The 11,275-nt window shown below is 44.6% G+C and overlaps 2 long non-coding RNA genes across 2 annotated transcripts; both read right to left on the bottom strand.

Moving 5' to 3' along the window:
- Positions 1 to 625: 625 nt before the first annotated feature.
- Positions 626 to 1,641, bottom strand: LOC311273144. The gene is made up of 2 exons (XR_014624644.1): positions 1,569 to 1,641; positions 626 to 1,358 (listed from the first exon to the last, which is right to left on the bottom strand). It is a non-coding gene; the product is annotated as an uncharacterized lncRNA (long non-coding RNA).
- A 4,338-nt stretch (positions 1,642 to 5,979) lies between these two features.
- LOC311272926 lies at positions 5,980 to 9,211 on the bottom strand. The gene is made up of 2 exons (XR_014624622.1): positions 9,135 to 9,211; positions 5,980 to 9,046 (listed from the first exon to the last, which is right to left on the bottom strand). It is a non-coding gene; the product is annotated as an uncharacterized lncRNA (long non-coding RNA).
- Positions 9,212 to 11,275: the final 2,064 nt, after the last annotated feature.

The following is an 11,275-nucleotide window of genomic DNA, read 5'->3' as shown; positions in this document are numbered from 1 at the left end:
TCGCTGGATTGGTCTCTGTACATTGGTAAGAATGAAAATACCGGTACAAGTTGTGTTTAAAGGTGTGAGAGAGCTACTTAACATCAATGATGATGACGAGCTAAGTTGGGTTAAAAGAGATTATTCAGCAGATCCACACATTTATTTAGATGCAATCGATCAACCCAGAGGAATCCCAGATGAATTTAAGGCAAGAAATGAAATACAAACAGGCTTAGAATCTATATTCCTTTGGGTCACACCAAACAAAAACACTGACTGGATTAACTATGTCTATTACAATCAACAGCGTAGTTCATAAACTACACGAATGAGGCTCTCAAAGCTCTTGGAGAGCAGTTGCATGAAACCAGCAGGGTTGCTTGGCAGAACCGACAGGCTTTGGACTGGATATTGGCTGAAAAAGGTGGAGTCTGTCACATGTTTGGAGAACAATGCTGCACGTACATACCTGAAAACACAGCCGCAGGCAGAACATTCACTGCAGCAATGTCTAAACTTAAGAAATTAAGACAGGAAATAACAGAAAATGCAGGAGGGAGTGGAGAATCAGAGGATTGGTTCGCTTCAAGGTTTGGGCAGTGGGGTGCAGTGTTTGCTAAAATAGGAACAACAGCTCTAATAGTCTTGGTTATAATCAGTTTATTGGTTTGTTGCATCATACCCATTCTGAGAAATGTACTTACAAAAGCTTTGGCCCGACAGATGACCATGATGGCAACTACGAAGGTGGCAGAGGCTCAGCTGGCACAAATGGTGATCGAACATCCAGAATTGTTCCCAATACCTGATTACTGCATGGACTCGGACAGTGAATCAAAGGTATAATAGTTCTATGAATGTGAACAAGGACTGAACTTTGAAACAAAGAATTAAAGGATTTCAACATGTGCCTGTACTGTGACCTCTGGACACCGGTGACGATGACATTGTAGTAGTTGCCATCGAATGGACTGATCGAACTTATGAAGTCTATATCAAGTCAAGAAGTGTTTAATTAATCAGTACTATTATATGTGTATTGAAGGAATGAGAAGGTCAAAAGCTCTGAATTTGGGATGTTCCCTATTTAATAATGTTACTGGATTCATACGAAGAATAACAGGAGATTGAAATGTTACTTTCGAACAAATGTTGTTTTCATGCCATGGCTGTCATTTAAGTTTTAATCTGAAGTATATTATTCCATTTTATAGTCATCTAAGTTACACATTACTGCACACCGCAGGCAAACGCTAATGATAATGTTTGGCCATTGTCATGGGCTAAGTTTCCATTTCAGTTTAAACACAACAACAACAAAAACTCCAGGATACAGATGATTACTTTCCATGAAATTTACTGGGAATCTTGTGAAACTAGAAACACAATACAACAAAATGTATGTGTTATTAAACAAATCAAACATCACAGCAGTATTTGGTACGTAGCATGGCTTAGCTGTCCTAGCGGCAGCAAAATATAGAGCTAGCTTAGCTTTGCAACACAATTGGCATCTCAGTAGTCTGAATATTTACATGAACTCAAATTGCTTCATAACTTTACGTTGCTGGATGAATAATACTCACAGACGTTGCCTTAGCAAAGAGGGAGGAAAAGTAGCCTGCTAACTGAAGAACTGACACAACTGTAGCTGCTCACACAACTGTAACTGCTCATACAACTGTAACTGCTCACACAACTGTAACTGCTACTTTGTTGCTATGGTTACGAAAATAAACAAATGACACAGAACTATGTTGTTCTAGAAAGGCACACATTTTCTAGGGGCATAACAGCCATGCTTACATAACATTTATAACAAAGAAAATGTGTATATGCAATATGTATAACCATTGTATGATCAACTCATGTAAACAATGTGAGCCTAAGGTGGTCGTCGAGATAATTTAAAGTAAAAGCAAATCTGGGGGCCATGGGGGAATTTTTTAATCCTTATAAGAATATAGGTTTTTTTTTCGCCCTCACGCACATTGTTCAGTTTTGTGTGGGATCTGTAAACCCACAGAGGGGGGATTATATTGAGAATCCTGGCCTGACTAGATGACCACCAGTATTGACCTTTGAATGAATGTGTCATTCTGCTTTGGGGTCTGAGATAAACAATAGATTGGGAAATACAACTGACATCATACTTGATAAGAACACACACACACACATAACCGCATCAACACGTAGGGCCAAGTCAACCAGGATAAACACACACACACACATGCACGAGCATACACACACTCCATCACACAAGACTCGGGAGTTATTGGAAAATACATGAAATAATAGGAAAGATATGGAACAATGAGTCAAGGGTCATCGTGACATTTTGATAATGGTCTAAGTCAGGGGTGCCCAAATTCTTCCCAGTGGAGGGCCAACATTGAATCTGGGGGGAGGGTCGTGGGCCAAAATGTTAATTTTGCAGTACATTAAGTTAAATATGGGTATATATAGCATATGTGTGAGAAAAAAAACACCATTACAAAGTAATTTTGAATAATGAATGACACTTTATTGTGCTTCACATTTATGTTCATAAAATTACTTCACATCCATATGGCTTCTTTAAATTAGAAAAATAATTGAAGCACTATGAAATATTTGAAGACAGACAGGGAACAATACTAGGCCTTGGGCCTATATCTTCAAATCAAAGACATTTAATGCAATATAATTTCAGTAACATGGGACAAAACATGTCCCCATGGGACCAAAATACATTCTACACTGGTTTCAATCATTTTTAAGTCAGGAATATTAGTAGAATTGGACAACAGCTTGAGAAGGTTTGTAGATATCAGTGTACTGTACTTACTTAAAGACATTCAGTGCAATAAGCAAAGTAACATAGGACAAAACATGCCCCCATGGAACCAAAATACATTCTTCACTGGTCTGAACGAGCATTTTAAAATCAGTGTACAGTACTTACTGTAAGTTGAAACATTAATCATACAGAGCAGAACATACTCCAAGATGACACATTGGAGGCCTAGGCCTACACATTATGTGCCTGAAGTAGGCCTATAAGTGGGAGACATGAAGCCTGTCCTTGGTTTTTAAAAGTCTCTCAATATCAGGCTCTAGCTGACTAACTGACAAAGTGAGAATATCATGTAGGTGAGAATCAGATAAAGCATTTCTCAGTTTGGACTTATTAAGATCCATCAGGCTGAAAGCCTGCTCACAGACATAGGTACTTCCAAAGAGGGATAACATCACCTGTGCATGTTTGCGGATCTTGCCATGTCCTTTTTTACATAACATTGGCTATTGCTAATGACATACACAGTAATTAATCTAGCATACTTTCATTAAATAAATCAATTCAAGCTAAAATTTAAGAGTCTATAATTAGGCTATACTGAGCCTGATCTATTTATACCAGAGATTTTCTAATGAAGTATATACCTTTTAGAAAAATTTCACCTGGGGTAAAACTCCCCCTGCTTCCCTGATTTGCATTTGTATAGCTCACAGCATTTTCATTTACATGTTAAAGCCTCCCCTAGAATTGGGGGGAGGGGGGTCATGGGGGGACAACTGCCAAGCAAGGCCCACTTCAATTTCCGACAATTCACGGCAGTTTTCAGTGTTGCCTGCAAATTGCCGTGTGCAGTCGTAAACCTGAACTTCCACAACAATCTACATTGCCGCTTACTGACGAAAATCCCACTTTTCATGCAGTGTGAGAAGACCAAAGTTCACATTTAAGAGTTTTGCCAAGTCCATCATGTCACGAAAGAGATGCAGGCAAGCAGTGCATGTGGCCATCCCGCCCCTGTCGTTTTTCCAGCCAAAAGAAAAAAGAGGAAGGAGCATCCATTTCATTTGTCATTGAAAAACGAGCCCTGGCAAGAGCCCCTCTTGCTCTATCTTGGAGAAAGAGCCCAAACTTCTCCTTAGTTCAGCCAGGTTTTGTATCTGCTCTGTAGTGTTTTGCTCCATAATCCTCTCCTCAACCTCCTTTATGATGCTCTCCATCCTCCCAATAGCACTTTTCATCTCTGCAGTAGCAGATGCTGTATACTGTTGACAAAAGTGTCTAATTTGGCACTTCCCCACATCCCACCATAAGCTGTGTGAATCAAACTCCTCCTTCCTTTCTCTCCACACCACCCAAAACTCTTTAAAAGAAGAGCAAAAAAGGGCATCTTGCAAAAGCCTCACATTGAATTTCCAATATACAGAGTGCCTACGTCCTGAGGAAATAATCAGGTGACACTGTACCATACGGTGGTCTGAAAATACTGCAGGGGACAACTGTGTCCTGTTGTGCTCACATCACACGAGGCACCATAATGTAGTGCTTCATGCAAGAATTTTGGGTTAAATGTGGCTATCAATAATAATTAATGATTATCAGGGATAATTATTAATTCTGATTACTAATAAGATCCAATTTACATTAGATCACCTTGGGGCACCACCCTTGAAGAAGGGAAAATATAGCCAATTCACCAAATCAGTCTCAGAAAAGGTACTAAACTGTTTGTAACTCTGATTAATAATTAACTTAATAACAACAACCAATATTACCATAACAGCTAGTGATGGTCGAAGGATTTTGGAGCTCTTGACAGAGTAGAGGTTGGCAACATTCACTCTTGTACAATATTAAATAGACAACATGTGGGTTAAAAAGTCTTTTATTCAACACAAAGATGAAAACACACTAACTAACATGTACTATATACAGGTGTGTGTGTGTGTGTGTGTGTGTGTGTGTGTGTGTGTGTGTGTGTGTGTGTGTGTGTGTGAGTGTGTGTCTGGCAGAACAAAGAAACAATGGTGGTCACTGATATCACATGTGGGTGTGATATGCTCCAGGCTTAAGGAATGTGTGTGTGTATGTGTGTGTGTGACGTGATGTGTGACGTGATGCCAGGTTATAGAAGATGGTTAGTTGCATGCAAAGACCCTGAGCCTGTGTGAAGCATCATTCGACTAACTAAGAATTAGCCGTCTAGGAAAGCAGACTACCAATAACCTGACGTGAGATCACAATAACACTCAAACAGTGGACACACATAACTTTAACACATATGCATTACATCAACCAGAGTTTAAAGTCCTGTGCTTAGCCGTGCTATGCTATGCTATCTAAGCCCAGTTCAACGTTACCAGTCTTTGAAGAAAAGGTGCTGGTGGCTGCAGGAGAACGTTGGGATTCCAATGTTGAAGGCTGTTCTTGCTGTGCAAGGACTGATGAGTTGGCAGAGGAGGAAACGGTTCGCTCCTTTCCTCAGCAGGGATAGCAGCTCAGTGCTAACTTGCTTGGTGTTCCTCAGATTGTGAAGTAAGCTGGCAAGCTTTGCGTCGTAGCTGCTGGTGCTAACTTATCAGGAATACTGGCAGGACCTCATGTCGCTGCAGTGAGGAGAAGTTCTTTGGGCCTGCTGCAAATGAAGCTTGCAGCTCTCCGCAGCTGTTAGGCCCAGAAGAAGAGATCTTGAGGGCAGGCAGCCCCGTGGGGGGGGGGATGGAGAGGAGCCCTTGAGGATAAGAGAAGCTTGTGGAGAAGAGAGCTTGTGGAGAAGAGAGAGAACAAAGGAAGGCGCTGGAGGTTTGACTCTCTGATCAGAGGGGGGTCTGTCACCCTGACCAATAGTAGCTCAAAGCTGAATTTTGCACCTAGGTGTGAAGAATGGGGAATTCTGGGACACTGAGTTCAGTTCAGAGTCCATTTTGAAATCCACAATGAATGACTTCATCTGTGGGTCCCAACAGTCCTAATCAGTCTATTGTTGTATCAACTGAAAATATATATCCTGTCCAACCTAGCTGCACTAACCCTATCGGGCCCCTTTCACCCATGTGAAGCACCTCTTGTCTGGATGTTTGACCCTCCATGTATCCACCAGATCATATATGGAGGTGCTATCGTGTGTGTTTGTTTGTTAGTATAAAAGATGTATTAAAAATGATTGTATAGTTTAAAATCAGGCGAGAGAGCAATTGCTTAAACCAAGAAACAACAGATACTTGAGGAGCATAAACACTGATATTTATTCACAGAATAAAATCAGGTTAAAACCACCAGTAAAAGTCCATAAAAAATGGTGAGACAGGGCTGGTAAAAAGGCGCTAAAAGGTTAAAATGAGGGAAGCTAAAAGTAAGTCCAATAAAACAGTTTGGAGTCTTATCTGTGGGAGGAAGGGGCTGCAGCACACGTGCAGAACGCCGGGGGGAGTGGCTCTGTTGGCCCGTAGAAAGAGCATCGATACGTCCTGTGCTTGCGGTCCTGTAGTCGCCTGGCTCCACCGGTCCACCACCATAGTCCTCCGCTGGGCACTGGCCTCGAGCTATCGGGGAGGCAAGACGGCAGTCACTGCACTTTTAACACATACAGGTACAGAGTCATGCTTTGTCATCCAGGGCCCCTACTCACACAAAAGGGCAGAGTATCACTCTGCCCACGTCTTCATGGAGCCTTCTGTCAATCAGCCACCTGGCTTCTCCGTCCAAAATGCACGCAATAAAATCATTACTTTACCCATGTGACATCCCCCCACTGTTTGATGTTGACAGTCCCTGCAACGTAAAAATCACTCAGTCTCTGTACCTTTCTGGCGGTCGGCCAACATTAGGCCAAGTGGAGCGTCGTGGCGCTGCCTCCAGTTCTCCATCCTGAGGGGGCATGGGAATGGCTGCAGGTTGGAACCCATAAAACAATGGTTCTGGCAACCTTTGAGTTTCCCATACTCTCTCTCCTGGCAGCAGTGGCATGGCTTTGGCCTTTTTGTCATAATGCCGTTTATGCTGAGAGGCTGCCTCACCTATCCTCTGCCTTGCCATGTTGTTGGCTAAGGAAAGTCTCTGTTGGTGATCTTTCACCCACCCACCTAGCTCGTGACGAGATTGCTGGGGGCCCACTCCTAGTTCTATGTCTACAGGGAGCCGCAGGTGTCTGCCAAACAGAAGAAAAGAGGGAGCATAACCTGTTGTGCTATGTGTTGTGTTGTTGTAAGTGTGTACTAGCTCAGGAATGTGCTCAGGCCAATGGTTCTGCTTAGCTGTTTCCAGTGAACAAAGCATGTTCAACAAAGTCTGGTTAAAATGCTCTGCACTGCCATTCCCTGCTGGGTGGTATGGTGTCGTGCAGCTTTTGGCTATACCATGGGTGTCACAGAGCTGCTTCATCAAGGCTGACTCAAAATTAGGGCCAAGGACAGAGTGAAAACAAGCCGGACAGCCAAAAGGCTGGATTACATGTATCCATAGTGCTCTAACTGTGGTCTGAGCCGTCTGGTCACGTGTGGGAATGGCCCAGGCAAAACGAGTGAACAGATCCGTAGCAACTAGGATGTTTTGGTAAGTATCTGTGGGCCGACCGAGGGACAAAAAATCTAAACCTTTCACTTCCAAAGGATAGGACACAGTAATAGTAATAGTAGGGCCCTGGGCTCTACCTTCTCTCTTTGCAGGCTGCAAGCGACACAACCCGGACTTCTTGGCATCTGGAACTGGGGCACAAAATCTGATTGACCCACATTCTAATGAAGAGCATTTCCACCCTCCGACACAGTAAATTACCCTTGATCTGGAACTTCTTCCACTGTTGCAGCATCTTCTGGGCTCTGCGGGACATAGCATGCCGTTCAGATCCTGAGGGTTTTACTCGTCCCTCCACGTACTCCTTGACCACTTGGATATCGGGGTCACTGGCTTGAGCTGCCTCCCATTCACCATCAGACCACACCTCACTCCCTAGGGGTTAGCTGCACAGCTGCTGAGAATGCAGCCTCTGCATCAGTGGGTTCGGCATCTGGGGTCTCCACTTGGAACCTAGACAAGGCATCCGCGTTCACATTGCTTTTACCGGAACGATACTTTATGTTATAGTTGAAGGAGGCGAGCTGAGCAACCCAGCGCTGTTCTAATGCGCCCAGGCATGCTGTCTGCAAATGGGCAACAGGGTTATTATCAGTACTGTAAATTGTGCACCAGTCAGGTAATCTTTGAACTTTTCAGTTACCGCCCACTTGAGCGCTAGAAGCTCTAATTTGAATGAGCTGTAGTTGGCATCATTCTGTTTGGCTGGATGTAGACCACGGCTCGCATAGGCTATGACACATTCTTGCCCCCCTTGGACTTGGGCTAACACTGGTCCCAGCCCCTGGTTACTGGCATCTGTGTACAGAATGAACGGGAGGGAGTAGTCAGCATATGCTAAAACAGGAGCCTGTGTGAGTGCTGCCTTTAGTGCGTCAAAGGATGCTTGGCACTCATGGGACCACTGTACTGACTCTGACCGTTTGTCAGTAGGGGCGCCTGCCAACAGTGCTACAAAACATCTGTAATAGCCAGCCAGTCCTAAAAAGGCTCACACCTGTTTCACAGTGGAGGGGGTCGGCCAGTCCTGTACTGCAGAGATTTTATCTGGGTCAGGTCTTACCCCTCACTGGTCTACCATGTGGCCCAAGAAGTTCACCTCACGTTGCAGGAGCTTACACTTATCCAGCTGCAGCTTCAGTCCATGCCGCCACAGCCTTTGAAACACCTCATCCAGGTGCTGTAGGTGAGAGAAGAAATCAGGTGAGTAGATGATGATGTCATCACGATGTAATCATCATGATTTTAGTTTCTTGGCTCGCACAGCTGCACTCATGGCCTGATCCTGCTCACAGCGCCAAATTTTATGTGGAAGTGCTATGGTGTGTGTTTGTTAGTAAAAAAGATGTATTAAAAATGATTATATAGTTTAAAATCAGGCGAGAGAGCACTTGCTAAAACCAAGAAACAACAGATACTTGAGGAGCATTAACAACAGATACTTGGGGAGCATAAACACTGATATTTATTCACAGAATAAAATCAGGTTAAAACCACAGGTAAAAGTCCTAAAAGTAAGGGGTGAGGAAGTCCAATAAAACAGTTTGGAGTCTTATCTGCGGGAGGAAGGGGCCACAGCACACGTGCAGAACGCCGAGGGGGGTAGGCTTTGTTGGCCCGTAGAAAGAGCGTCAATACGTCCTGTGTTCGTGGTCCTGTAGTCGCCTGGCTACGCCGGTCCACCACCGTCGTCCTCCGCTGGGCACTGGCCTCGAGCTATCGGGGAGGCAAGACAGCAGTCACTGCACTTTTAACACATACAGGTACAGAGAGTCACGCTTTGTCATCCAGGGCTGCTACTCACACAAAAGGGCAGAGTATCACTCCGCCCGCTTCTTCATGGAGCTTCTGTTCTGATTGTGCCGGGGGTCTCACAACCGTATGGGATTTTCAAAATAAAAGCACAACACACTCCCAGTGTACAATACATGCAATAAAAACACAGATAAAACTACACACTAAAATCAGAAATATACTTTACCCATGTGACACATAATCTGTTAAAATCCCACTCAAAACACTGGCTGAACCCACACGTGGCTCTTCACCCATCCTGTCTAGATGCGGATCAACAGTACAGTTAAAATCCCCCCCCAGCACTAAGATATTGTCTTGCTCAACCTGAGATAATTCATGTTTCAGAGCCTCAAACAGCACCACCCTTTCCCTGCCTGTATTATGTGCATACACATTCACAAACACAAACACCAGCCCCTGAATTGTTGCCCTTACTACCAACAGCCTGCCTTTACAAGCCTCCTTCTGTGAAATCACACCAACCGCCAGCTCCGGTGTGAATACCACTGAACTCCTGTTTGTGCCATTGCTTAGGATGTGAGTGCCCCTCCACCAGAGCCCCCAGTCCACCTCATTATCCCCATCTGTATGTGTTTCTTTCAAAAAGATTACATTAACATTTTTGTCTTTTACATATTCCATCAACACGCCCCTTTTCCCCTGGTCTCTGGCGCCATTTATATTAAGTGACCCAATTTTTAAAGCCTCAATAAGAAAAGAGGAGATGAGAAACAGAGAAAGAGACAGAACCAGCAGGACAATAGGCCCCCATGACAAACCAGACACACTCATCATATAGCCAGTGATCCAAGATTCCTCCTAACAGTTGTAGCCCATTTCTTCAGCCTAAACCTCTTTCTTGGAGTCACTGCAGCACCTGAGGCCATCCTCCTACCCCCAAGCACGTTTCTCACAGATCTGAGAAACTTTTGGGACTCCGGAAACTATTCAGCCAAATCGATGTTCTTCATGTTCTTGGTTCTCGTCAGAAAATGATCAATTTCCTCAAAGGAGTAAACTTCACCTTCACCTGCCTGACTGCCTGACAACTCAGCCTCTACATCCGCCTGAGACATTTCCATCTCATCCCATTCTCCTTCAGACTCCTCAGCCGGCCTGCTGACTTCCTGCTGACCACCAGTCTGCCCTCTCTGGACCCAAGCCTGCCTTCTCCCCAGTGCAGGTGGCACACAAGGCACCCGTGTGCTTCTTTTCCTTTTCATTCTACCTTCAACCTCGGTCCATCCATCCTCCTCCAGAGCATCTGCCTGCTCCCCCTGATCATCCTCACACACACTGACTCCTGTTGCAGACTGCCCACTCACCTGTCCTCCCCCTGCAGACTGCCATCTCACCTGTCCTCCCGCCGCTACAGGCCCCTGACTCTCCTGAGCTCCATCAGAGGACTGACTTGCAGCGTTACTGTCCTCCGTCACCGTAGCGTCCTTGTTTTACATAGAAGCTGACATTTAGCGTCTGCTCGGGAGATTTCAGATACATCAGCACTTGTCTCCTCAAAGATAACACATGCTTCAGATCTGTGCTTCTACACTTAAAGGGGACATATTATGCAAAACTCACTTTTTCCTTGCTTTAGTATGTATATTTGCGTATCTGGAGTGCCTCCCCACCCCTTAAGCATGAGTTTTGACAACTGAGTCAATATTTTGTACCTGGCAGAGTCAGGAATTGAGTCTCTAAATGAGCCGTTTGGATTTCACCCGGATTGTTACGTAACAGTCCGGGTGATTTGAATAATCCGGCCCTCGCGCTGGGTATCTCCTCCCACATTACGCCAGCTACCTGAGCGAGGATTCGCCATTTTCTCGTTCTCACTAATTTATACGCGACAGCCTGACCGCTACCATGTACAACCCGAAAGCCAAGCACTGCTGCTCTGTCGTCGGATGCACGGATCCTCCTGTTTCGCTACATCGCCTCCCTACCAAAGAGGATATCGGAGCGAAGTGGCTACTTTTTATTTATCAGGATCCCAGCTTCAGTGAGCAGAAGCGTTATGGTCTGTGCCAGTCACTTCACGCCGGACTGTTTCAGCAACCAGGGTCAGTATAATGCTGGACTGGCAACGAGATTGTCCCTTAAAAGATGGATCCATACCCACTGTCAATGATGGAACTGTAAGTATTT

The sequence above is a fragment of the Pagrus pagrus genome (genome assembly GCF_965226575.1).
Source record: "Pagrus pagrus genome assembly, chromosome: 17".
NCBI classification, from domain to species: Eukaryota; Metazoa; Chordata; class Actinopteri; order Spariformes; family Sparidae; genus Pagrus; species Pagrus pagrus.
Note: the sequence above shows the minus strand (reverse complement) of the source record. Positions and strands in the feature narration are given on the sequence as shown.